The sequence below is a fragment of the Cibotium barometz genome, chromosome 61, assembly GCF_041138505.1.
Source record: "Cibotium barometz isolate CiBa-2024 chromosome 61, ASM4113850v1, whole genome shotgun sequence".
NCBI lineage: Eukaryota > Viridiplantae > Streptophyta > Polypodiopsida > Cyatheales > Cibotiaceae > Cibotium > Cibotium barometz.
Genome location: NC_141106.1, coordinates 36,769,386 through 36,797,225, shown reverse-complemented (window position 1 = coordinate 36,797,225; position 27,840 = coordinate 36,769,386). Strand labels below are relative to the sequence as shown.

General features: G+C 40.2%; 1 pseudogene; it reads right to left on the bottom strand.

The window, feature by feature from the left end:
• Positions 1–19,834: 19,834 nt before the first annotated feature.
• On the bottom strand, positions 19,835–23,835 carry LOC147604854 (linoleate 9S-lipoxygenase 1-like; annotated as a pseudogene).
• Between the last annotated feature and the right edge of the window lie 4,005 nt (positions 23,836–27,840).

The following is a 27,840-nucleotide window of genomic DNA, read 5'->3' as shown; positions in this document are numbered from 1 at the left end:
GAGGAGCCATGTGTAAGGGTAGAGGGGGGGGGAGAGAGAGAGGGAGAGAGAGAGAGAGAGAGAGAGGTGGGGGGGGAGTGGAGGCCACATATTGGGAAAGGGGAGAGAGAGAGAGGAGTGTAGCTCTATGTTGAGAGAATACTTGTGGGGTTCACTACCGTAAGAAACCCTATGTATCTCGTGTAATCAAGGGGTATTTTAAAAACTCCTTACGTGTGAAATTTTTATGAGTAAAATGACCCCTTTTTCTTTATGGACTTATGGGGTTTTTATGGACCCCTTTTTCTTTATGGACTTATGGGGTTTTTTTTCAAAATCAATTAAAAAACCCCTCTCTAAATGTATTTCTATAAATATACCTTAAAATTTTGAATTAGAAAACCCCTTCATTTGAACTCACATGGTATATTTACATATTTTTAGGTGAACCACCTAAGAGAGAATAAATTTTAAATAAATAATATATATATATAATAACAATATGTAAACATATAATTAGTGAGGATATTAAATAAATATATATTAAATCTATACTAATATATTTAATATAATTATATATACCCACACACTCACACACACACACACACTCACACAATACATAAGTGTAAAGTAAAGACATATATATATATATAGTAAATTTATAATGATATATTATAATAAAAATATGTAAATAAATTTATATATAGTAAATATATAATAATATTAGATTAATACTATTATATATAAACACTTTCACACACACATATGTATGCGTATACACAGCCACACATGTATATGTAGAGGATGTGCATGTGTGTGTGTGTGTGTGTGTGTTTGAGAGAGAGAGAGAGAGAGAGAGTTTCTATGTGTGAGAGAACGAGTATTATGCAAGAAGGGTGTGAGAAAAGAGAGAGTGCATGTGCACATATATGTGTGTGAGAGAGGGGAATTGTGTGTATGCATGTGATAGATACATAAATACAATGCATGTGAGAAAGAGATACACAAATATATGTCTATGTGAGAGAGTCGCACATAGACACATATGTGGGAAAGCACTCTAGAAGTGCAAGATATTGTGGTGAGATGGAATGCCACATGTAATATTGTATGGTGTGTGAGTGTTGACCAAAAGAAGTGGAAAAGGAGTTGCCACATGGATGATGATGTGTAAAGTGGGATAAGGCTAGAGAGCCTATATCATTGTATGGTTCATTGTGATATACAATACAAGGAAATAGTGTTAAGTGTGCAATCTCTCTCTCTCTCTCTCTCTCTCATGGAGTTTTTAGTGTGGTTTAATCCACCTTAATCTTATGCTTAATCTATGTCCTTCACCATGACCAATCCCATTTCTAGAATCTTAACAAGTTATATGTGGGTGTTTTATGTGTGTATGCATGTACAAGTGTTACAGACATAAACATTTGTGGACAATGCTTTACACCAATCAACAAACTGACATACCGAAGACAGGTCTAAGAGTGGGCCAACACACACCTCCACTCATCTATCTACTATTTCTTACGCGGGTAAGATGCCATGTGTCAAGAGATGATAGATGCCATGTGGCATCCTCCCAAACCTTGGAGTGAGGTGGCAGAAAGCAGTGAGCCAGTGGGGATTGCAGTAGGGCCAGGACTGTAATGAGCTGACGAGGAGCAGTGAACCGAGAGTTGGTGGTATAATAAATGTTTTTATTATCCTTGTAAAATGAGCCAGCGGGCGGGGAGGAGTGAGTCAAGAGTTAGGCACGGAGCCAGTGGGGACTGCAGAGCAGACTGGGACTCTAGTGAGCCGACAGAGAGAGTGAGCCGTCAAGAGTGTAACAAAGTGAAATTGTCTCATATGAATAATGGGTGCACCAATGGACCATGCCCATGGACAACACTTATGATAGTGTGAAAGGAGTTATCATGTTTATATACCAAATAGGCCATATTTGGGGCTACCTTTTTAAAAACATCATAATACAAGTCAATTGCTCTCTTTTCTCTCTCAATCTAGGCTAATCTTCTTAATCTAAACTAATCCAAGGATAATTATGTTAATCCAAGACTAATCTTCTCAATCTAAACTAATCCAAGGATAATTAGGTTAACCCAAGGCTAATCTAGAAGTTCATTTCTTTCATTGGTATCAGAGCTTAGTTTTGATCCACTTTTCATCTTGGTTTGAAAATTTGAGTCCTGACTTGTTGGATTTCTTTATTTTCTTGATCAACAAGATGGACAAGGTGACTTGCTTTTGGGGCCATGGATTTGTTGAGGACCCAATTTAGAGGGACTTGCTCCTAATTTCAAATCCCAAGACCAAAATTGGAGAAAATTTCACTAATCTTGATTAGTGTTCTTAATTAAAATATTTTTTCTTGCTTCAATTTTGAGAGCTAAGGAGCTTCCTTTATGAGGTTTAAGCTTGCCATAGCCTATGGATAGGAGTGGAGAATCTCATGCGCTTCTCAAGGAAGGTTCTCTCGAGCTGCAAATTGTGAAACTCAACTTGTGGGAAGGTTTGTGGGTTGTGCACTCTTCTTGAAGGAAAGAGGCTCCAAGGAGTCATATTAAGTCTTGATTAAGCTTGTTAAAGGATTAAGGAAAGCATTTTCTTACCAAGAAGCTGCACATTCATTCTATTTGCATTTTTTTTCGTGGAGGGCACTGTTGGGCTACACACGTTTCTCTTGTGGTGAGTGGAGCTTAACCATCAATAATTACTTGATAATGATGCTTGACGATCCTAATAAAAGGTGTGAGAAATAATTTTCCAAAATTTTCCCAATGAAATGCTTCAATTGCTTCCTTCTTTTGAGACTAGGGTTTCCATAAAAAAATTAGGGAATCATGAAGGAGAATAAGTTCTTGGCTATATGCTCTATTGTTTGATGGATTCTCACAATGGTTAGTATAATAATGATGTGATTTTTGTAAGAATAAGGTTATTCTTTGCTGCTATGGTTCAAGATTTGGGGATTTCATAACTCTTTCACCTTAACAATTGGGATCTTGAGGCTTTATGTTTTTGGCATTTACATCTTGTATGCATATGCCACACTATGGTTGCATTTGGGAGATTACTTGCATAAAATGAAGACCTAAGCTTGCATCAAGTGAAGATTTGAGAGTGTTTAAGCCATTGGAGATAGCAACTTCAAGCATTGGATATAAGAATCTTGAAGAAGTAGACTTGGCATCGACTCATACCTCATCACCGGCATTAATCTCTTGTATCAAGTGATTGAGGCATCTAATTATAAGTGCAATGTGGTGAGTAGCCTCCTACACCATCCCTTGCAAATAAATTTTGTACTTCAATTGTGTGGCATGGTGAGGATGTATGATGTGAGAGAAACCTTGGGCATTTGGCTCAAGAGGCCAAGAGAAGAGAGTGTCTTAATACTTTCGTGCCGTGAGAGCCTTGGTAAAGTGGTACAAAAGGGGATTAGGTACATGGAAGTGAAGACTTAACCCAAGCCCTTGATCTTGGATTTAAAACTTGAGTAAGGGGGTTGGAAGAGATTGGCTGAGAGATCGGCAAGCTTCAACACACTACATTGACCTTAAAGTGTTGTCAATGGATGTATATCTTTTCCATCCAACTTAAGGAAACCGTTGTGAGGGGACCCCTATGGCCACTCTGTCATCGTCGCTCGTAGGCCTTGTAAACTTTTTCTTTTCCATCCGGCCTTAAGGAAACCATTGTGAGGGGGGGACCCCTATGGCCACTTGGCCACATGCCTTGTAAAGGCCCCTATGGAGAATAGATCACATGCCTTAGAAGGCCACCCCTGTGACTGTTTACTCATAGGACAATGTCAATGATAGAGAGACCCCTTAGCTCAAAAGCATTGTAAGGAAATCTCTATGGCCACTTGATCAGAGGCCTTAGGACTCTTCACTCTCCTAGATCTTCACAGCCCTCTGATCCAGCCTATTCGGCCCATGGGTTAGCCAACCACCTGAGGCTGAGTTGGCTCCGCTACCCTCCGAATTTCATAGTGAGAGAAACGTTGTTGTGGTGTGATCTGTTGTACATGGCCCTCTAAAAGGTTCTGTACAAGGCATTAATAAATAATACATCACTCAACACCACTCAGAGCACATCAGCAGAGCGCAGACTCTGATTCATCGTGACAGCAAAATGATTGCACAAATATCAGAGAAAGTTCCTGATCTAGGTAGGGCTTCTGAGGAGTCGGTTGATTCTGTCTCTGAAAAATAGAGAGAGGAAGAAAGAAGAAGATAAGATGCACACAAGATCTAAAAAAGGAGGCTATTGTGTTTCCAAACCCTAAGCAATGACATGCCCACACATAATAATGTATGAGAGAGAGAGAGAGAGAGAGCACGTAAATTTCATTACACAAATGTGAAGATTCTTATAAACATGAGGAAATCGACTTATATACTCCACAAGTCATTCCTCATTAGGGCACCTGAGAGAATATATTGACTCGATAAGGGAACTTGTTTTCTAGTTCTAGCTCTTTACATATGTTTAGCCTTAGCTGGTTTCTTAATGATATAAGCTCGGTGCCCAAGATATTTATACATCCCTTAGATTCTTACAACCTAGCAAAGTTACTTTGGTATCTCTTATGGACATAAAAGGGATTTTTCTTTGATGTTGATATTTCTTGACGGCGTAAACCATGGCCAATCCTTCCCTCTCTACAGTGGTATAGTTCACCTCTGCATCATTTGACTGATGACTAGGGAAGCAGACTGGATAGTCCAATTTGAACTCACCAGGCTAGGCTAGTACACAACCAATAGCAAAATTTGATGTATCAATATGCACGTGAAATATGAGATCCCAATTGGGAGGTCATAGAATTAGCGCACTAGCCAATGCTTGCTTCAATCGATCATATGCTTTTTGGTATTCCTCAGTCCATTCAAAGACAATGAGGAGCATGTACAATGGTTTGGCTATTTCAGCATAGAAAATTATGAAGCGGGAATAATACCCCACATGGCCCATAAATCTTTGCACACCTTTGTAATTAATGGACGATGGCAGCTCCAATATAAGCTTGACCTTGCTATCATCCGTGGATATACCATTCTTTGAGACAGTGTGTCCCAATATCACACCATGCTTGACCCAAAACTGACACATTAAAGGGTTCAGGGATATACAATATAATCGACATCGTTCGAACACTTTCCTTAAGCAGGTCAGATGGTCTGCCCATCGAGAGTGCACACACAAATCGTCAATGAATCCGTCCAACCACTTTTGTAAGTAGTCCTTGAAGGCTATGCACATCAACTATTGAAATGTTGCTGGGGCATTGCTGAGACCGAAGGGCATAACCTTGTATGATGCAAATGTCCCCCACATTGTATTGAAGGTTGTCTTGTGCTGGTCCTCTAGTGCTATGGACACTTGATTGTAACCGGAGAATCCATCCAAGAAACTGAAAGCTTCTTCTCGAGCCACTCTTTCCAAAACATGTTCCGTATAAGGTAGTGGATAATGGTCTTTCCTAGTGGCTGCGTTGACCTTTTTAAGATCAACACATACCCTAAGTTTTCCATTCTTTTTTGGCACTATTATGATTGGTGACAACCAATCCATATGCTCAATCTCATAGATGAAATCCATAGCAATGAGCTTATCTATTTCCTCCTTTATAATTGCCGCATACTTAGAATTCATCTGGTATGGTTTCTGGCTGGTTGGTCTCGACCCTTCCATGATTGGAATCATATGCTGTACTACCTCAGGTGGTACCCCCTTCATCTCTTTGTAATTCCAGGAGAAACAGTCCTTAAATTCCTTAAGAAGAGCAACAAGCTCATCTTCTTGTCAAGTCCTTAGCAATGTATACGAGTCGATCTTCCTCCCCTAGTCCCGCGATATCCACTTCCTTGACTTCTGTCAGGCCATCGTATGATGTGGACAGCCCATCCTCCTTCACCCTTGTTGTCGTCAGTCGGACCACTTTCCATTTGTCAACAATATAGGTTTTGAAGTGGTGAGATACTGAGAGCAAGTCTGGTTTGTCCTCATTTTCACTTTTGGTTTTAGCCATGATCTTTCTAGCCTCACGTTCTGCTTCTGCCAAGGCTTTATTGCATTTTCGGCGCCCAACTTTTGTAAGCTTGGGTGTTTCAAGCTCTTGAAGGGCGACTTTCTCCTTGTGTCTTCCCTCCAGGCGATATCTTACTCAACCCCTCACCCCAATCCTTGGAGAACTCATCGTGTACCTTAGTGGCCTCAAGGTATCTCAGCTACTGGGCATCCGTGGGTTTTCTTCTTAATAGGGCATTTCGTCGGGCTATATATCATTTCTGTTTTCGCCACCTTCTGAGGCGTTGAGCATTGGTATGGCCTTATGTTATGGTCCTTTCTATACTACTCGATGTCTCCTCTTCTGAATTCATCAATGGTCTGCTAATTAACCATATAGATAGAGGTCGTGGGGACAGTTCCAGATTCCACATACTGGGTTCCCCTGGGTTGCATCACATCTATGGTGGCCAACACAAGCATCCCATTTTCACTCAAGTTTAGAGGAGGAAGTGACGCATACATTTCCGTTTCCTCTTCTTCCTTAGAATTTCCCACCAAGGTCTGGTATATTTGTACAGACCATTCCATTGTGATCGAATCATTACCAAACAATTGCCCTTCCATGGGGTGTGATTTTCATGTTCTCAGATCTATCTTTAAAATTTGTGAATCCCTACGTACATACACATGATCTAAGGCCCAATAATGCACCAATTTGGATTCCCTAATGAAAGAGTCTCCCCAGCAAAACGTAAAGAATTTGAATTTCACATTCTCTAGAAGTCTAATGGGCCTAGAAGATGTTCTGTCAGCCATTTTAACGATTAGATCTGCTTTTTTTAGATCAGGCTTCTCCCAATTTTTTCAACGTTTTGTGATGATGCTAACTCCCATCCCACCATCCAAGATAGCCAGTGCTGCCTGGTACCCGTATGATGAATCGAGATTGTAGCATTTGTGTCGTCGCTTTCATAATAGTGCCCTAGTTGATTAATTGGTATCTTAACGACTTGGGTTTTCCTTGTGTGTCTCAAGGTTCTTTCTGCCCCAGAGGTGGAAGAGCCTCATCTATAGTATCGACTGGCCTTAGTCCAACTTACCCATTATTTTATGTTTGTCCATAGGGTTGGTGAATTGTGTAACAGTTTCCCTAATCGCATTTGTACAGGCATGGACAACACAACAACAAGACTTCCTATGTGTCTAGGTTCTTTGGAGATAGAAGGTTCTCCCGATGTGTGTGACTTGCATTCCTCCATAATAGGGAAGGAATGGATGGACTCCCCCAATGCATTTTCCTCAAACATTTTGGGCATTGTGTTTGCTTGGGATCCCTCTTCTGTTTCTTTTGGAATTGGAGTTGGCACGTCCAATTCCCTTTCCCTGGTTGGCTCGTTTCATGGATAAATTGTATCCCTGGCCCGGTTAGCCCTTAGTTAGTTAGCCCTTAGTTTGGCTTCATGAAGCTGTTGGCATTCTTCAACTAAGGCCCTGGCATCTTCAAGCTTTCTTATTTCCTCGTCAGCATTGGGGTATTCACCGACTCGTTTAAGAGTTGTTGGTTTCTCCCTTTGCTCTTCTAGGTCAGGCCCTTTATAATTAATCCTTTGATCTCCCTCTTCTCTCTTGATTGGGTGGATCGGATGTCGACTGTATCTTCTTCAAATCCATCTTGGATTGTGACTCTTATATCACCCTTACCCACTTTTTTCACTCTTCTCGTGCAGCCAATTGTGGAAAAAGTCACATCCGCTCGGTTCTTTCCCGTGTCTCCTAATTGAGCGCAAGATCTTGTTACAATATTGAGTGGTGTGATATTTCTAGGTTGCACACTAATGGTTCGGATGGTGGCTTGATTAGCAGATGTGATTGGTTGGAAACTCTTGGGTTATTTCACACAAATTTATAGCAAGATTATATGAGTTTCATGCATGGAAACTATGAGGTTACATTGACCGGAACTCATGTGCCAAGCATCAAGATGATTAATGTAACACAACTCAAGAGGGAGCTTAAGAGAATGGGATGCATATATGTTTTACAGCTTTTCAAAAGGAACAAAGAAACAAGAAAAAGGGTGAGGCTATGCATAAAGGTATGAGGAAATTGTTAAAGGAGTATGAATATGTGTTCCTAATGCTAAAGTTTTTGTCACCCAAAAGGGAGATGGATCATGTAATAGAGCTTGAGCCACATACCAAGCTTGTTAACAAACCACCTTATATATTGTCAAACGTACAGAAGGATGAAGTGGCAAATTAAGAGCAAGAGCTTATGGACATGGGATGGGTTACTCCTAGCCAATCACCTTTTGCATCACCCGTACTCTTGGTCAAGAAGAAGGATGTCACTTTTCACATGTGTGTGGACTATAGGGATTTGAATAAATCTACAATCAAGAATAGATTCCCTATTCCACGAATTGATGACTTGCTTGATGAGTTGAAAGGTGCATGTTTCTTCTCCAAGACTCATTTAAGATCGAGTTATCACTAATTAAGAATCAAGGAAGGTGATGAGTACAAAATGGCATTTTGGACCAAGAGAGGTCTCTGCCATTATTTGGTTATGTCATTTGGGTTGTGCAATGCTCTAGCAACATTTCAAGCCCTAATAAACAAAGTTCTTGGACCTTTTCTCTACAAATGGTGCTTGTATTCTTCAATGATATATTGATATATAGAAAAGGGGAGAAGGAGCACTTAGAGCATGTAAGGGCTATTTTGGATGCCTTAAGAGCCAACAACTTGTATGCAAAGGAGAGCAAATGTATATTTATGGCACAAAAGGTTAAGTATCTTGGACACATAGTGAGCAAAGAAGGCATTATGGTGGATCCTAAGAAGGTTTGAGTGTGTTAAGAATTAGCCCATGCCTACATTTATACCACTCAATTAAGGGGATTCTTGGGCTTGTCATCATTTTATAGAAGGTTCATTAAGAGGTACGCTCATATTATCACTTATCTTACTAAGAATCTTAAGAAATAAGCTTTCTTTTGGGATGATTTAGTCGTCGATATAAGAGCTTACAAGAGCTCAAGAAAATGCTCACATCAACCCCTATACTTGTATGCTCAGAGTTCACGAAGCCATCTATGGTTCAAGTCCATGCATGTGGAAGAGGCATTGGTGCTGTTTTGTTCCAGGATCATGGAGTGATTGCATTTGAGAGTCGAGAGCTTGATGAGAAAGAAATGGTTATGCATGTATATGATCAAGAGATGTTGGCAATACTTCATGAAATTAAGAAATGGCATCATTACTTATATGGGGGTCACTTCTTTGTGAGGAGTGATCATAGAGTGCTTCAATACTTCTTTGTGAGGAGTGATCATAGAGTGCTTCAATACCTCTAGTCTCAACCTACACTCTCTCCTAAGAAAAGAAGATGGCTGGCTATATTGCAAAATTATAATTTTAAAATCTCTTACATGAAAGGGAAAGAGAATGTTGTGGTGGATGCATTGCCACATATATAGGCATGTAGATGAATGGCAATTTTACCAAGTACATAAAGATTGGATTTTGGATATCTAAGAGAAGTCCCTATTGGATGAGAAAGTAGCACCAATGTGGCAGAAATTACAGAAAGGGTCCCATGATGATTTTGTACATTTTAAACTTTGTAATGGACTCATTTACTACAAAGGCAAAGTCTACCTTGTGCTGCTGCCTACAAGAAGAGGGTGTTAGAAGAGATGTATTCTTCGCCATTATTGGGACACATGGGACTATTTAAGACCTTTGAGAAGGTGCGAAAGAGTTTTTATTGGAAAGGAATGTGGAAAGATGAGTATACTTTTGTGACCAATTGCATACCTTGTCAACAAAACAAGAAACCCACACATATGCCTGGTGCTTTGCTTCAGCCGTTGCCTCTTCGCGATGGCAAATGACACACATCTCTATGGATTTCACTATGGGGCTTCCTTATACAAGGAGGGGAAGGGATAGTATATATGTGGTGGTAGATCGCTTAACAAAAGTGGTATATTTTATTCCTTCCAAGGTTAAATTTTAAGCATCCATAGTTGCAAAACAATTTGTGGATCATGTGTGTAAGTTGAATGAAGTGCCACAAGTGACCGAGATGTGAAGTTTATGAGTACATTTTCAAGGACATTTTTTGAGATCATGGGGACTATTTTGAAACCTAGCACTGCCTATCACCCCACAAACTAAGAGGGTGGAAACTTGAGGCCCTATTGCCATGATACTTAAGGTGTTTGTGGTTGCCGGTTGCCAAGTTTGCTCATAATAGTACGCACATCATGAGAGCATTGGCATGTCACATTTTGAGGCACTCTATGTGAAAATATGCAGGGGGGAAGAGAGCTTGAGCTCTTGCAAGCACACACACACACTCACAAAACCCTAAAAGAGAACACACAAGGTGAAAGGCTGAGAATCTTCTTCTTCTTCACACAACACTCAACACACCATATACAAAGATAAGAGTACACACAATATGAAAGGTACTCAGCCAAATACATACTAGGGTTCTCTATAGTGTGAACCCAACTAAATGAGCTGGCGCTATAACTATGCCAATCTCTAGAATGGCTGTCACACAGCCTATCATCCCACTCGCTACATATCACCCATGATCTCACCAACCATGCCAATGGTGTAAGTGTGGGGCCTAGGCAGCTCATCAGTGTCCACCGCCTCACTAGATGAGCTCAATATCTCGACACTGACCCTCGAGCTCAACTCCATCTCATGTACACCAAGCGAAGCCCTGAATTTGTGGAGCTTCTCTGTACCCAATGCTTTGGTGAAGATGTCAGCGACCTGATCCATAAACAAGGTCAACGTCACTTGCTAAAACCTTCTCTCTGACAAAATAGTAGTGGACCTCTATATGCTTCGTGTGCGAGCATGAAAAATTGGGTTCGTGGCCAATTGTATATTGCTAATGTTGTCACAAAAATGACAACTTGTCTATCCACTGATAGACCCAAATCTGCAAGTAGCTTTCTCAACCAAGCTACCTCACATGCTGCCATAGCAGCACCTCTATACTCGGCCTCTGTATTGGATAGAGCAACCATAGGCTGCTTCTTGCTGCTCCAAGTCACAGCAGCACTCCCCAAAGAAAACATGAAGCCACTAGTAGATCTTCTATCTGAGATACTACCAGCCCAATCAGCATCTGTTTACCCATGTACACATATCTCTGTGTCCCAGTTTTATAAAATAGTCCACAATGCAAAGTAGACCTCACATACCTCAGTATGCGTCTCAATGCATCCAAATGTGACTTCCAAGGAACCTGCATAAACTAACTCACCAACCCAACAACATAGCTCAAATATGGCCTGGTGATCGTCATGTAGATTAAGATTCCTACTATTCTCCTATACATAGTAGGATCCTACAAAATCTCTCCTGAATTTGCACAACTTGCCATTCTGACCCAATGGCACTGAGATAGGCTTACAGCCTGTCATACCATACTTGGACAACATGTCCAAGCCATACTGTCTCTGTAGTAATCCAATACCATGTGGTGACCTAATCACCTCAATGCCCAAGAAATATCTGAGCTCCCCCAGATCCTTCATCTCAAACTTCTGTCTAAGCAAGATACATCAAAGATCTCTGCATCATGGTCCCCCGCAATGATCAGGTCATCTACATAGATGACAACAAGCACAACCCCTCTATCACTATGTCTCACATACAGCGAGAAATCTGCATTGGCTACATGAAAGCCAATAGTGATAAGATATTCAGAAATCTTGTCAGACCATACTCTTGGTGCTTGTTTTAAGCCGTACAAGGCTTTCTTCAACCTGCAAACATGCTCGAGGTGACTCACATCCTCATAACCAGGTGGCTACAACATATACAACTCTTCCTGCAAATCCCCATGCAAGAATGCATTCTTTACATCCACCTGATGTAAAGAATGCATTCTTTATATCCATCTGATGTAAAGACCATTTCTTTGACATAGCCATTGCTATCACAACTCTCATTGTTGCCATCTTGGCAAGTGGGCTGAAAGTTTTCTCATAATCAATGCCATATGTCTGCGCATATCCTTTGGCTACCAATCTAGCCTTGTCCTGCTTATGCTTCCATCACTGTTATGCTTTACTTTATACATCCACTTGCATCCAATGGCTTTCTTGCCTTCAAGAAATTGCACTAAATCCCAAGTCTCATTTCCATATAGTGCATCCATCTCCTCATCCATAGCTTTCTCTCCCAACACACATTTCCAACAGCCTCATCAATGCATGTGGACTCTACAACCTCTGTACAACTTTTTCCATGTATGCATAGTGATGTGCCACATAACCATCATAGGTAAACCTCTGCACAGGATTCTTCACTCTCCCAGATCGCAGCTTTGCATTCATGGCTTCCATAGCCTTCTTTACACTAGGTGTTCTCATAGCTGGTATCCCAAGATCCTCATCAAGGCTCATCTCTGAGCCACTATACTCTAATGCCCTACAAAAATGTCAGGCATACTAAGGGGCTCAACCACTTTCTCTTTGCCTTTATGTGATGTACTAATCACATTTGCAAGACTCGTATTATGACGCAGCCTGCCACTCCATGGTCTATCAACTGAACCACTAGATGAGGACTCTCCTAGTCCACTCAGAGACTGTGATTGCTGACTTGCATTCTGTGCAACCACATTTTCACTCACATCAGCCCCAATAGCTTCTTTTTCAGCAGCATACCAGCTGATCATCTCATCAAAAACAACATCCCTGCTTACCCTCAACTCACGTGTAGTAGGGTTACAACACCTGTATCCCTTTTGCTCAAGGGAATACCCAATAAACACACATTTTTCAGCTTTTGGATCCAGCATAGTTCTTAGCTCATCTGGCACATGCACATATGCAATGCATCCAAATACTTTTTGATGTGACAAATTAGGTTTTCTGCCAATAAACCTCTCCTCTGGAGTTACATCATGTATGGCTGCAGTTGGAGTCCTGTTCATGATGTAAACTGCTGTAGTAGAAATAGCCTGAGCCCAATAGCTATGCGGCATATTCTTCTCTCCCATCAATGCTCGCGCAATCTCAGCAATGTGCCTATTTTTCTGCTCAGCAACTCCATTTTGTTGCGGAGTGTATCTGCATGTAAACTCTCTCTGAATACCATTCTTCTGCAAAAATTCAGAGAACTCATTGGAGAAGTACTCTCCCCCTCCATCTGACCTTAGGCACTTTACATGTTTCCCTGTTTGCTTTTCAACCATATCTCTGAAATTCTGAAAATGAGTGAACACCTCACTCTTCTCCTTCATGAAGTATACCCACAATTTCCTTGTGTGGTCATCAATAAATGTCACATAATAACTACAGCCTTCCATAGACATGGTCTTCGTAGGACCCCATACATCTGAATGCACAATATCTAGTGTATTTTTTCTCACATTTCTGTCACGTGGAAATACATGCTTTGTTTGCTTTCCAAATTGGCATACTTCATATATTTTCTGCATACCTTTAACTTTAAACTTTGGCAGCCCTATCACAATTCCTTTAGTCTCTGCATAGATTTCATTCTCTACACATTCACATGTCTAATTCTTTTATGCCAAATGTCTATGTCTGCAACAATTCCTGAACTATTTGCAAACATCGCAGCACTCACTTCAGGCATGTTTACATTCAACGCAAACATTCTGCCCACTCTGTTGCCTTTTGCAACCAACCTGCACTTGTTTTTAAAGTCTTCAACATAACACATCAGGGTTAAACGAAACCTGCAAACCATGCTCAATCATCTGGCCAACTGAAGCCAGATTCTTTGTTATGTTCGGAACATGAAGTACATTTACAAGGTACTTCACTTTGCCATCCTGCATAGACAATGGCACATCTCCAACATGGGCAATTGGATGAACACTGTCATCCCCTATTTCCACGAAACCTGGTCTTTTAGGGTTTTCATCTCCTTGAACCACTCCCCCCATGACTTGTCATGTGGTTCAAAGCACGTGAATCAACGTACCATACATCATCTTTATGTGCTGCTTCAAAGTTTTCAGACATGACATTAACGACATGCTGCATAACAAACAACCTTTCATTTTCCTCATTGTTTCTACTCGAGGATGAATAGTTGTTTTACTGCAATTTTCCATTTTGCATGTTAGCCTGCTTCTTACAACAATCTGCCTGCACATGTCCAGGCTTACCGCAATAAAAGCATCCATGTGTATCATTATATTGCCTTTGCCAATTTCCACGACCTCTTTGACTCCCCCTGCCTCTGAATTGGCCTCTTCCACATGCGTGTTGTTGTTGTTGTGAATTCTGGGACTGTTGTTGTTGTTGTTGCTGGCCATAATTCTGATTACCTATTCGGCCATCTCCTTGGCCGCATCCATGACTTCCTCTACCTCGTCCTCTTCTTGAACTTGTGTAGAAGGCCTGTTGCTCTAAACTGTTTTTGTTTTGTGAAGGCTGTTGGTCTTCACACAAGCTCTTCTCTTCTATAATCAACATAGACACCAAATCTATGAAATTGGAAATGTTTTTCGGAGTCTGAATAGACGTCTTCAATGCCTTGTATTGTGGCCCGAGACCACGTAGACAGACTTCCACCTTATCATCATCATCATCTACTGAAATGCCAATCGATGCAAGGGATTCCACAATACCCTTGATCTTCAATGCATAGTCATTCACAGACATACTCTTTTTCTTCACAGTATGAAGTTCATTCTTCAACTGTATCTTTCATGCCTTGGTATTCGTTTCATAGAGTTTTACCAAGGTGTCCCATGCCTCCTTGGGGGACTTGGCATCTTAATCATGATGTCCTGTATACTGATAGAGAGAGACAACACATAAATTTTCTGGCTCCTTGGTTCCAATCCTTGAAGTCTTTCACATCTGCAGCAATCGGATTGATCTCCGGTATCTCTGATGCCTCTTCATGCTCACCTTCTATGTAGTCCCAGTAACCCTTTCCCCCATCAGGAAATTTGTCAACTTGGACCTCCAAGTATGGAAGTTGTTCTTAATAAGCTTCTCAGCAACAATTTGGTTTATGCCATCATTTGACATCTTGCCAGACACATAAATTTACTAGAAACAGCACTCTGGTTTGTCCTGCACAAACTGCTGTATTTTCTGCAGCGGTACTATACTACACTCAAATGTCACAACCAGTGACCTCAATGTGCATACATACACCCAATGGCAACTGTTGACCTCCTTGCAGCACACACAATGTCTGCACAACCAATCTGTCTTCCTGCAGTTCTTAAAACAGAGTTCTGCATAGAATCGATGACTTACCCGCAGTGCTCGAAATCACCTGCTTTCTGAAATACGAAGGTCCTAACGCACCCGAAACACGTTTTCTGCCTGTAAAATTAAGTCTGATAGGACAATATAGTTGCCCTATAGCTTTACTCCCATGAAGAAAGCTCCTCAATCAGAGATCATTTGCCGGTGCCTCCCGTAGAGCTCCTCCCGACAAGGGTGGTGTAGTCGCCAACACAAATAGGGAAGAGTAGATGAAGCTCTTACCCTTGTACCGCTACCTGTGCTTCTCTTGCTTGTAGCTCAGCCCTTAGCATGAACTAGGAGCTGATAACATGAAAAGATATAGGGGGGGAAGAGAGCTTGAGCTCTTGCAAGCGCACACACACTCACAAAACCCTAAAAGAGAACACACAAGGTAAGAGGCTAAGAATCTTCTTCTTCTTCAACAACACTCAACACACCATATACAAAGATAAGAGTACACACAATATGAAAGGTACTCAACCAAATACATACTAGGGTTCTCTATAGTGTGAATCCAGCTAAATGAGCTGGCGCTATAACTATGCCAGTTCTCTAGAATGGCTGTCACACACAGCCTGTCATCCCACTGGCCGCATATCACCCATGATCTCACCAACCATGCCAGTGGTGTAAGTGTGGGGCCTATCCCCCAAGCAGGTCATCAGTGTCCACCGCCTCACTAGTAGATGAGCTCGATATCTCAACACTATGGGTATAAAAATAATATGCCAATGATGGTTCAAAAGCAAGAGGGGGTGAATCCTATTGCAAAAGAGGAGATGGAAAAGTTGGATGCTCTCTGGCAACAATGCAAAGCTAATATGATGCAAGCTCAAGAAAGAATGAAAAATTATGCTAATGCTCATTCGAGGCCATTGGAGTTCATGGAGGGTGATTGGGTATTCTTAAGGATTTTGAAGACAAGATATGGTTCTCTCAAGGGCAACACAAATACCAAGTTAGCTCATTGCTAATATGGGCCATACAAGGTGGTGAGGCATGTTGGTGATGTCGCTTATTGGCACTTCCATCAACCAAAAAGATTCATGATGTGTTCCATGTGTCATATCTCAAAGATTACCTTGGGCCGGAGGTATTTGTGCAAGATGAGGAGGGTATGATTGAGTATGTGCCAGAAGCAATTTTGGGTACAAAAGAGAAAGAGTTCTTTGTAGCTGTACATTAATGGAGTACTTGGTTAAATGGCAAGGGCTATCTAAGGAAGAAGCTTCTTAGAAACACACTCTACACATTGGAAGGCTTTGAAGGGTTATTGGATGTATTTTGGAAGTCCAACGAGGGTCAAGAACAATGAATTAGCTTGCTCAAAATTCCTATAAATTCATTGTGGACAACTCTACACCCTTGGAAATTGGATGCATAATGTTTGGAAGATACTCAAGGTTTTCATGGCATTATTGGGTAGATGTTATGGCTTGTTTTGAGATCTTATTGAGTAGTTTACAGCCATATACATGTAATTTTGGCTTCCCATACATAGTGTGAGCATGAGCTTAAAGTTTGACATGTGTCCATTGATATATACTCCATCCATGTGGATTGTGATTATACTCTCGATTTCTAACTAGGTATAGCTCCTTTCCTTCTCCCTCTCTCTCTTATCTCTTTTTCTCTTTCTCACATTATCTTTAGTTTCTCTCTCTCTCTCTCTCTCTCTCTCTCTCTCTCTCTCTCTCTCTCTCTCTCTTATCGACACACATACACATGAAAGCCATAACTTCGTCTCATAGACACACATGAACATGTACACCATAACTTCCTCTTAATACCTCTCTACTATCTTGTTTATCTTGTCTCTCTTGAATATTAGTCTCTTTGCTCTCTCTCTCTCTCTCTCTCTCTCTCTCTCTCTCTCTCTCTCTCAGCCACAAAACACGTACAAATTCTCTCTTCTTATCTCTTCTAATGAAAATTCTATTTATATAGATTGATTTCACTCAATACTAGAATATATGATTTATTTTATGGACTTAAAACTATTTAGTTAAAGACCATTTGTTTAACTATGAGAAGATAAATATATAGTGAGTTCTATATATAGCTATTGCTACGTTTTCTATATAGCAATGAATGGTTTACTAGAGATGAAAGTTAAAATCCCTATATAAATATTCTAATTTGCTATATACTTAACACTTTTTTACTAGATGCCGAGTAGGTTTTCTCTATGGTTAATTGGCAGCACATCATGATTGGAATGTACATGAATTGAGTATTTACAAGGCAAGGCAAGGCAAGGTTGATGTTCTTAGAGGGAGGCCGTGGCAAAACTTTTGGACCTCACCCATCCTCCTTACAATCTAATGTCCCTTCTCTCTCACCTGTAAGAAGACCTTAAAGAATCAACCAACTCTTCTTGGTGGAGACATTTCTAGATAGGCATGTCTTGACCACCATCAATCTCTTTAGGATCCTTAATGAGGCTGGTGACAATGTACTACCGACCCTAGCCTTATTATATTTCTAAGGAAATCTAGGAGTTGTATTGGTACCCTCTGATGTCTCTAATCCATTGGCTCACCCAACTATTCTCGGCCTCGAATTTGAAAAGATGCAGGGGAGAAGAGAGCTTGAGCTCTTGCAAGCACACACACACTCACACAAACCCTAGAAGAGAACACACAAGGTGAGAGGCTAAAAATTCTTCTTCTTCTTCACACAACAAAAGAGGTCTACAAAGAAGATAAATTGACTAATACACATAATAGAGTATATACAAGCGGTCCATAATGTGAACACGCTAAGAGGAGTGGGTAGACGTGGACTAGTCGGTATAGTCTAGCTGTAGAATCTTTGACAAAGATATGTCGATGCCAGCTACCAAACCTACCAGTGATGTAAATGTGGAACGGTCATGTAGGCACCTTGTGAGTGTCAGCTTATGTTGAGCTTGATATCTCAATAGAATTGTGGTGCCACACCCTCACCTCATGCATGATCTTTGATGAAGATGATTACTTGATGCCACCCTTGAATTGTGGTGCCACACCCTCACCCCATGCATAATCTTTATCATTGATCATATTTTCTCGTCATCTAGTCATCTCGTCATAGTAAACTAGTGTCTCCACATTTTAGGATGTGTCTCTTTATAATCATTCATCTCTATTAAAGCATATAGTTATATTAAATACCTTTAGTCTCCCCACCCATAAAATTGGAGCCATATCAAAAGGCCGAGGAGGAGAATTATGCTTGGCAAAAAGACTCAAATTGAATTATGGAAGGGTACATTGAAGGATACACACATGGTGGATTAAAGAGTTTAGCTTCAAAACAAGGACCTTTCAATTATACAAACATATCAGTGATCTATAGATTCTCTCTCTTCTCCCTCTCTATCCATCTTAACTCTCACCCAAAATGTTTAGTTAGAGACCATTTGTTTAACTATGATCAAATAAATATATAGTGAGTTCTATATATAGGTGTTGCTACCTTTTCTATATAGAGATGACTGGTTTTATAGATGAAAGTTAAAATTCCTATATAAATATTCTAATTTGCTATATAGAGAACGATTTTTTACTAGATGCCAAGTAGGTTTTTTATATGGTTATTGCCATTTACTATATAGAAACTTTGTGACGCTATACAAAAATTGCCATTTGCTATATAGGCAAAACTTATTTGATGAATTTTCCATATGTACATTCACAATTACTGTATAAGGATCACTTCTTTACTAGATGTAAAGTCCTTTTCCTACATGGATATTATCATTTGCTATATAGAAACCACTTATTTACTAGTTCCATGGATATTGTCAATTACACTACCATATTCGGTCTACAACTATTAATTAATTAGTGGGACTCTTATGAGCTCCATTAAATAATTATTGTATTAAGGTTCAAACTAAGGTTTAAACCTTAGTTTGAACATTAATACATCTGCCCAGTAACCTCCGGGCATGATTCGTGCGAGAGAGATGAGACGAGAGTGAGTCGAGGCAAACAGTCACGCAAAAAAAAGAAGCCTCGCACAAGAGAGAGGAGCGGTGCGAGGAGGGATTTTGACAAAAAAAAAAAAGAAGTCGTGTGCAAGAGAGAGAGAACTGAAGAGAGACTTGCGCCAAGAGAAGAAGAAAAGAAATACTCGTGAGAAGAGAAGAGACGAGAAGAGAAGAGAAGCGACGTGAAACCTCCAGAACCAACCCCACCTGGCATGTCCACATTAATTGATTAATTAGGGTTCTCCCACAAAGGTCTCATTAATTTCCTCTTCCTTAACTAATTAATTAACGTGAATGAGAATTTCGGACCCATATTGTGATTTGCTAGAATATAATATAGGAAATTGATTCCTAGAGTAGATGAGAAAAAAGTGTGATGATATAGACTTAACTTTACTATAGAGGTTTGTGCCAAAAGTCCAAGGTGGTCGATGAGAACTTTAGTGACGTTTTCTTTTTTCTCCGACAAAGAAGAACTCAAAAGAAGGTTCATTTATTACTAAACATTAGTGATTGAAAACCTTAGCTTTCCACCGATTAACTGAAAGATTTATTTCACGCATTGTGGCCCCCTATTAGATGGAGATGCTGTTGGGAACAGAGGCCTTCCCCGGAGGAAGGAGCAACGAGGGTGTAGGGGAGGAGCACGGAGCCAGCGGGTGGAGGGTGGCGGCGGAGGCGTTACGGTGTTCCACATGGGCCTCGACGTCGACACAAAATCTCTCTAAGGCAGCAAGAGCGCGAGGGTCGGAGGTCCACTGCGGGTCGATGCGCTGGCCCAGGTACTCCTCCTCACCCATGTGTTGGGCCAGCACCTCCACAGTCGCCATCACGAGCGTTGCCTGCCCTTGCGACGACACCATCTTCAAATAGAACTTCTCTAGGTCTCTTAGCATATCGTTGTACTCGGCCGTCCCTTCCTCTGGAATCAAATCCTTGCACATTGTTGGACTGCTGGGCATGAACCCCGCATACGCGTACTGCCCGAAGTTCACCGCCGCATGCAGCCCCGATGTCACCCAAATCAGTCCAGTTATCGCCTCCGCCAGCTCCTCCACCTTCCGCATATCTGGCCACCAGGCAGCCCCCGCATAGCCATGTCCCACCTCCTTGATCTCCTTCCACCAACTCTGCAACTCCACGTCTCCCTTCAAAGCTTCGTCGTCTTTGTAGTAGATTCCCACGTAGTCCTTCACCCATTGCTTGGTGGCCCCCCAGAGCTCCAACCCATCTTCTGCAAACGGGTAGTCCAACTTCACTCCATGTCTCTCGCTTGGGTCTTCCTCTGCCATACGTTAGCTTTCTATATAAGCTAGCTTATTTCGTTTTTAGTGAAAGAAATGGAATAACCCACATAAATGCCGTGGCCATTTTCGATCTAGGCAATGCCATATAACATTAAGTTTTTATGGCATTTTAAATATTCGTGTGGCATAATTGAATAAATTAATCAAACCCCTAATATATATCTCTCTCTATATGCACACAAACACACATTTTTTGAAGTTGAACATGGTAATGTCAAAATGCCCCATTCTATCCACCCAACTAGTCGGAAAAATCTACATGATAGAGCCGTATTCTTGCGCACATCGATAATCTATAACTTGCCAAGGAGTTGATGTTCATGGTATCCTTGAAGTGGGGGGAGAGCAAGACGTACAGAGGATGCATGGAGCTGAGGTGTCGATGGGTGGCAATGATGAAGGGCTCAACGCATGCATGGGTCCTTAACCTGCACTCAAGGTCTTGTTTGTGTAGTTTATGAGGGAGATATAATGCTAACTATATCATGCTACATTTTGTAGGTGATATAAAGACTCTAATGTACCAGAGTGACTAATGAGCTGGTGGATGCCGGCGTCTACTCCACTCACATGGGTTTTGGCGAGTCTCCATTCCCAATCGGGGTTCCCAGGTGGCACTGGTGTGAATACCCTACTCACACCTTTTTCACCTTTCTTGTTGGGTGGAAGGCTAAGCTCGATGGTCGTAGGAAAAAGAACACCCACCTTGGTTAAGAAGAAAATGCTCCTGGAAGCGTATATTTTGCCATCCCCCTCGTTAATTTTGTTCACATAGGGCATGATTATGTCATGGTAGTCGACGATGTAAAGCAGCTTATTCTTAATTGCCTGCCCAAAATGTAAGTTCCTATATTTCATTAGCATCTTAATTTGAAATGCCTTCGTCTTTATATAAATAATTATCATTCACAAAAAAGAGGGAAAACAAAAGTGGGAAGTCTTTTAAGCTACAACCATGTAGATGAAAGAGAAAGAGAAACGAAAAAAGAAAATGGGTGAGGGCCCATAAATGTTTAAACTCTATAGTCCATCTCATTATAATTACATTATAAAGGCAACAACGCTCATTAATAATTCATATCTTTGTAAAGTTTAAGTAGCCCAATCATTTAATCCAAAGTACATAGTAAGAATCCCCAAATAAACATTTAATCTGGAGTAGAGATTAAGAAAACACATACAACAAACCCCCCCCCCCCTAAACCCTAGAAAAACCACCTACCAAACAATCAAAGCCCACGTAGTTCAGTAGTGAACATATAGCCTTCATAGTACATACATGAACGCAGGCAAAAGAAAAGGAAAGAGAAAAGGGCTTCAGGTAGGCTAATTTTAAACAAAGAAAGTCCCGAAAAAGCAACCCTAGACTTCTTACTTAAATGACTTCTACATACTATGCTTCTTTTTTCACCATGACATATTATGATGGTGGACAAGGGAGGATGGGTATCTATCTTAATTGACCACAAAACGTCATGTTGACAGATCCTAGCAAATTATTAAAGTGCATGCTTCCTTGTTGAAATTGTTAAACATACTTGCACATACTTGAACACAGAGGGGGTTGGCCCCAGCAAGCCTCTGACGTCCAAACTCCTGATCCGACCCCCAAGATTCTTTATTTGCTGCGCCAAAAGGGCACATTTGCCATGTGTGCAAAAACCTAGGGAAATTATACTAAAGGTTACAAATGCTAGAAAATCAAATAGAAATGTGCATCCATACTTGATGATCATGGGCTTACCTTGTACTACACCAGGAGGTGGAAAATTGTTGATTGTTCCATCTCTAGGGTTTCTCAAGATGGGGGATGAAGCTGTTTGCACAGATCGGAGATCTCCTACGTACATGTCATGTATCTCCTCTAACAAGCTGAAGGGCTTGTTCTCAGCAAGGAGGTTCTCCATTGCAGATAGAAGGTCATGGCCGAAGCACCTCAAGATCGCAGCGTAGAACATTTCTTCTTTTAAAGGACTAAACTTCTCGTCTCGCGGGATGTAAGAAGCATCGAGGAATGTAGGCTCCTCTGGCTTGGAATCTTTGAGGAAATAAATGGACATAATCGATAATTGAGTGATTAGAAAAGTAATTGGATGATTAGAAAGCTACACTGTACTTCTCAACAGTTTATAAGGTGGCAGTCTTTTTTTACGGTAAGTTGCCTCCTTACCAGCCTTGGTGCGTTTTCGGCCTGTTCTACACCTTCTCGGATATGGAAATTCAGTTGAGCCGCCCAGCTCAGTTCTCGCATGTTGTTTGCCTTTGTCGGGATTGCCCAAGTCGTTATACACATCATCGTCGTATATTCTCTCTCCGGACTTTCTCTCGCGGTCTGCTCCGTCACCCCTCAACAACATCAGATCCTCTTCTCTCCACTTTACCAGTGCAGCAGGCGTAGCGTTCGGTAGGAAAGCCTATCCATGCATGATAAGTAATAAGAATAATTGCAGAATTAGCGAATTCAGACAGTGATTAGCATGCCTGTATCAACTATATCATGCGATCACTATATATAATAGTTAAGCTCAATTATATAATATTGCTGATTTTGAAGGTACCACTGGTGATCGCCTGCAGTTGAATAATATGAAGGTGTTACCCACCTGATTGCTAAAGAACACTCGGGGCCGCCCAGAGTTGAGGCTAGACTCCACAATCCAGAGTTGCAAGGGAAATGGATGGTCGTGGCATCGGGCATCTCAAGTGTGATAGATTTCAAGAAGAACTCGTTCTCGTGGTCGCTATCGATCCTTCGGAACCGGGAATCGAACCGTGATCAGAGAATCCTTTCCTCCGTTTGCGGAACCTCCAAAACCACCCAGAAACTTAAGGTGATCTTGGCTTCCTAGCTTTCTGCATTGAAACCATCATGTAGACGAGGATTAGTGATCACTAGCTAATCAGGCGCAGTACTAAGTTGAGCAATGATTAATTACTTACGCGAATTAACGCTAAATCTGATTGGAATTAGAGGCACTTTTCATGATTAAGGTTAATAGAACGTGTAACCTTATAACTTCATGCTTTGCTTTGGCAAGTAAGACAGACTTCTTGCCTGGGTCGATGTCTAGGCTGACAAGGTACATTCTCACTTTGTTGCCCAGGAACTCACTTAAAGTGTGGGCGGCAACGTCGAAGGCGCCCTCCTTGAGGATTTGAACGGTTGCGATCAAGTCCACCTTCATGTCCGCGAGCTGCTGGGAGCTACTTTGGACCTTAATCTCTTTGGTAGATGAAAGAAAGCTTCCCATGCCTGCTGGGGACGCCATAAATTAGAGGACGGGCTGCGCGCCGGGGACGCTGCTCTGAACTTTAGATATTCTAAGGTTCGGCCCTTGGGCACTAGCAGCACCAGAATGGGGCTTCGCAAACGAGGCTCAATTAAGCTAGCTGCAGCAGCTGCTAGTTAGACGAGGTATGCATGCATTAATCTGCAACTGAGCAACAAAAGTGATGAGTAAAGCGAAATGGGAGCCTTGCAATGATACAAAGGGGTCTAGATGTTCTTTTATAGAATATTTATTGCACATGGCCTATATATAACTACCGTTATGGGCGACTCAACAGCCTATATATAACTACAGTTATGGGCGACTCAACAGCCTTCCTGGGTTCACCTTTAAGAAATTTTATGTATCACATGGGTATTTTAAAAACTCTTTATATTTATATACTTTTATAAATAAAATAAATTATTTTTTCTCATAAATTTATGGTTTTTTATAACTTTTTTGAATTAATATACTTCTCTTGATGAACTCACGTACTACACTAACATATTTTTATGTGAACCCCTCCAACTAAATATCCAACATAAAAAGAAGAGTGTGTTTTTCAGGAGGCCCCCCTCTTGTGTTTCCTCCCCCTTTAATAATTATGAGGGGTTGTGCGGTTGGGGTTTAACAGGGTTTAAATTACCTGAAGTCCTTTACTACTTTCCAAATATAAATTTCTTCCTAGAAGCACATATGTTTTGGGCAATCGTACTTTTTGTTCCCCCTCACATATATACCTACATACTAGTTATTACTTTTACATATACCCACACATTAGTTACTTTTGGCACAAGCGATACATTATATTTGTAATGATCATTTCTAGAAAAATATAGCTCGTATGTCTTTTCTAAAAAATTACAATGACAACATCTCTCCCTCTCTCTCTCTCTCTCTCTCTCTCTCACACACACACACACACACACACACACACTAATACTAGTATTATAAAAAAAGGGTTTCATGAACACATTTGTTACTTTTAACTTTTTCTTTGCATAATGTTACCAAAATTTTGGAATTCATTTATCACATAAAAGGTCTCTTTGGACACATTACTAGAATGTAAAAACCCATTCATAGTTTATAATAACCAAATTAACTATTGTGTATTAAGTCAATATTCATTTAGGTAATAGTGGTAATGATTATTTTCTTTATATGACATGTCCTAAGGGTTGCCAACGTACATATACATCCTGATAGTTTTGAGCTATAGAGTTTCAAATAGTGAGTTCTTGTTTCTCTATTAATAAAAACATAAAGCTTTAAATATATCATATATGAAAAGAGATTCCATCTTAAATCAACCTAAAAGTTTGGCAATCAATAGATTTGAAGTGTTATCCATCCCTATATTACACTTCGCCCATCTCTTTGGATTTCAAAGTTTGAAGTAAACATGTGCTACAAACCTTAACCTAAATTCGCGATGAGAGTCTAGAATCTAGATATGAGATTAGCTGGACACTTATTGTGCTGCAAAATCTTAGGTTGAACTTGTGATTAGGTTATAGAATATGGATATGAGATTAGCTTGACACTTGCTGTGTGCAATAAAACTTACACTAAACTTGTTATTGAGGTTTAAATCTAGACACGATATTAGCTTTAGAGTGAAGTTTACAATGAGAATAGGCTGAAATTTGAAACCCTACCTTGGACTTCGAAATTTTCAAATTTGAAAGATTACAAGGTATCTTGGCCTTCATGTGAAACCCAGAACCCATTGCTTCAAAAATTTCACTAGAGGGTGGCATTCTTTTTGAAAACCCAATTTGAAGGCCAATAATATGGCTCTTGAAGCCCATTTCTCTAGCCGTCAAGTGTGAGCACCAAATAACTTTGAAAAGAAAAAGATGTCGAAGCTCGTGTAGGGTACTGACCCGTAATCCTTTTATATGGATTGTCGGTGATAACATATAAATTTTTGCAATTGGAGTCACAAATGACGTCCGGGTGTCCGTTCACGACCAACTTTCACGACGGGATCATCTTCAAAGCTCACGCTCATCGATTCCTTAGCACAGTGCTCGAAATTTTAGAAACGTTTTCCAAGCAGAATAAAGAGAAGGTAGCCTCACTTTTCTGTCGGGAAAAAACAACCGAAAAAGCAACTGAGAAACATTAACCATATTTTACACAACCGTCGAGGAGGCAATTGCGTTTCATAATAAAACAATTGGCTCTAGAGAACATAAAACTAAATTAAGGGGGAAAAAAATGTCTATATATATATCTTACAAAACCATTTTTTTTCATCCGAAACAATACTTATCTGTGCTCACATAGTCATAAGTTTTAACAAATTAGCATGATTGCAACGGCTGCTATATAGAGTGAGCAATGTGTGTAATTTACCAATATTAATATATTGACCATTCACCATCTATTGAGTAGCTAGTGTACAATTCACCTATTGACCACCATTGTGTGTAATTTACCAATATTAATATATTGACCATCCACTATCTATTGTGTAGCTAGTATATAATTAACCTATTGACCATCCACCATCTATTGAGTAGCTAGTGTATAATTAACCTATTGACCACCATTGTGTATAATTAACCTATTGACCATTCACCATCTATTGAGTAGCTAGTGTATAATTAACCTATTGACCATCCACTATCTATTGAGTAGATAGTGTATAACTAACCTATTGACCACCATTGCATGTATTGATGAGTAACTAGTGTAAGACTAATATTCACCAATATTGAAGCTCCATGTCACCATTTCCAAGAAATTCTCACAACATTTTTATGTGCAGAGCAATGAGGCAAAAACTCAATGCATGTGGTTGCTCTACGTGGATGGTCTAAAAAGATAAAAGGCTAAGAGTTTTTTAAATACTAGTGGACCGACTCGTGCTTTGCACGTATATATTTCTCAGCTTAATATTTCTCAAATTTCTTGAGTAATAAGTGCCTACTTCTCCTCGGACCTCCAAATTCTTACCACATGGCAGCTTCGAAAACTCTTCCTTTATATAATATAGAGAAGGGTCTCATTTGCTAGCGCTTTACGTTTTTCTAGCTAGGCGGTGCAATTTTATTTAAACTACCAATTGTTTTCACATCTCACACAATCACACAAAAAGCACAAGTAGATAGTTTACTCCTTAAAATCGGCTCTCTCTCTCTCTCTCTCTCTCTCTCTCTCTCTAGCATGCATAGAGGCGTTCTTTTTCATGTGTGAAGATGGACCTTTAGTGTCTTAGTCGTCCCTTCTTAGGTAAGATGTGATTGTTAGTACAGTCATGGACCAATGAAGACTCTCTCAATGGTGTTCTTGAAGGTCAAACCAAATGCCTTCATCGTGAGATCACACAAGATTCCCATAGCTCCCATTGGGTTTCTATTTCCGAGATAAGCACAAAGGTCGTACTTCCAAAGGGTGGTTCACCCAATTAATTTTATGGTAATCCGTATTCCAATGTCATCCAAACTTTATTTACATTTATAACTTTTATAAAGTATGGGAAAGAGTAGCTGAGCGAAGCTTGGCCTAGATAAAGGTTCTTTTTCTCGACGACTATTTCCATATTCTTTCTCAATTTCTCAAATGAATTATATTCAATATTCCTTTTTTGAATAAAAGAATTCATGGGATTTACAAAAAACAATTCTACCCATATTTCCACTTTTGATAAATAATCATAAATTTAATTATACTAAAAATTTCTCTTTTTTCCATTTAATTTCTTGGACCTCAAATATCACGGGAATTCCTCTTTTTTCCATTTAATTTCTTGGACCTCAAATATCATGGGAATTCCTCTTTTTTCATTTAATTATTTGCATTCCAATGTCATGGGAATTCCTCTTTTATCATAAAATAAATATATCTAAAATTCATCTTTTCTTTAATAAAATATCTATTAATTCAATATGCCAGAAATTTTGCTTTTCCCATTTAAATGAAATAATTCCAAACCCAGGCGCCCTAGCTAGATCTTCATGCAAATTTCAAGCTAGTCACACCAATTGCCTT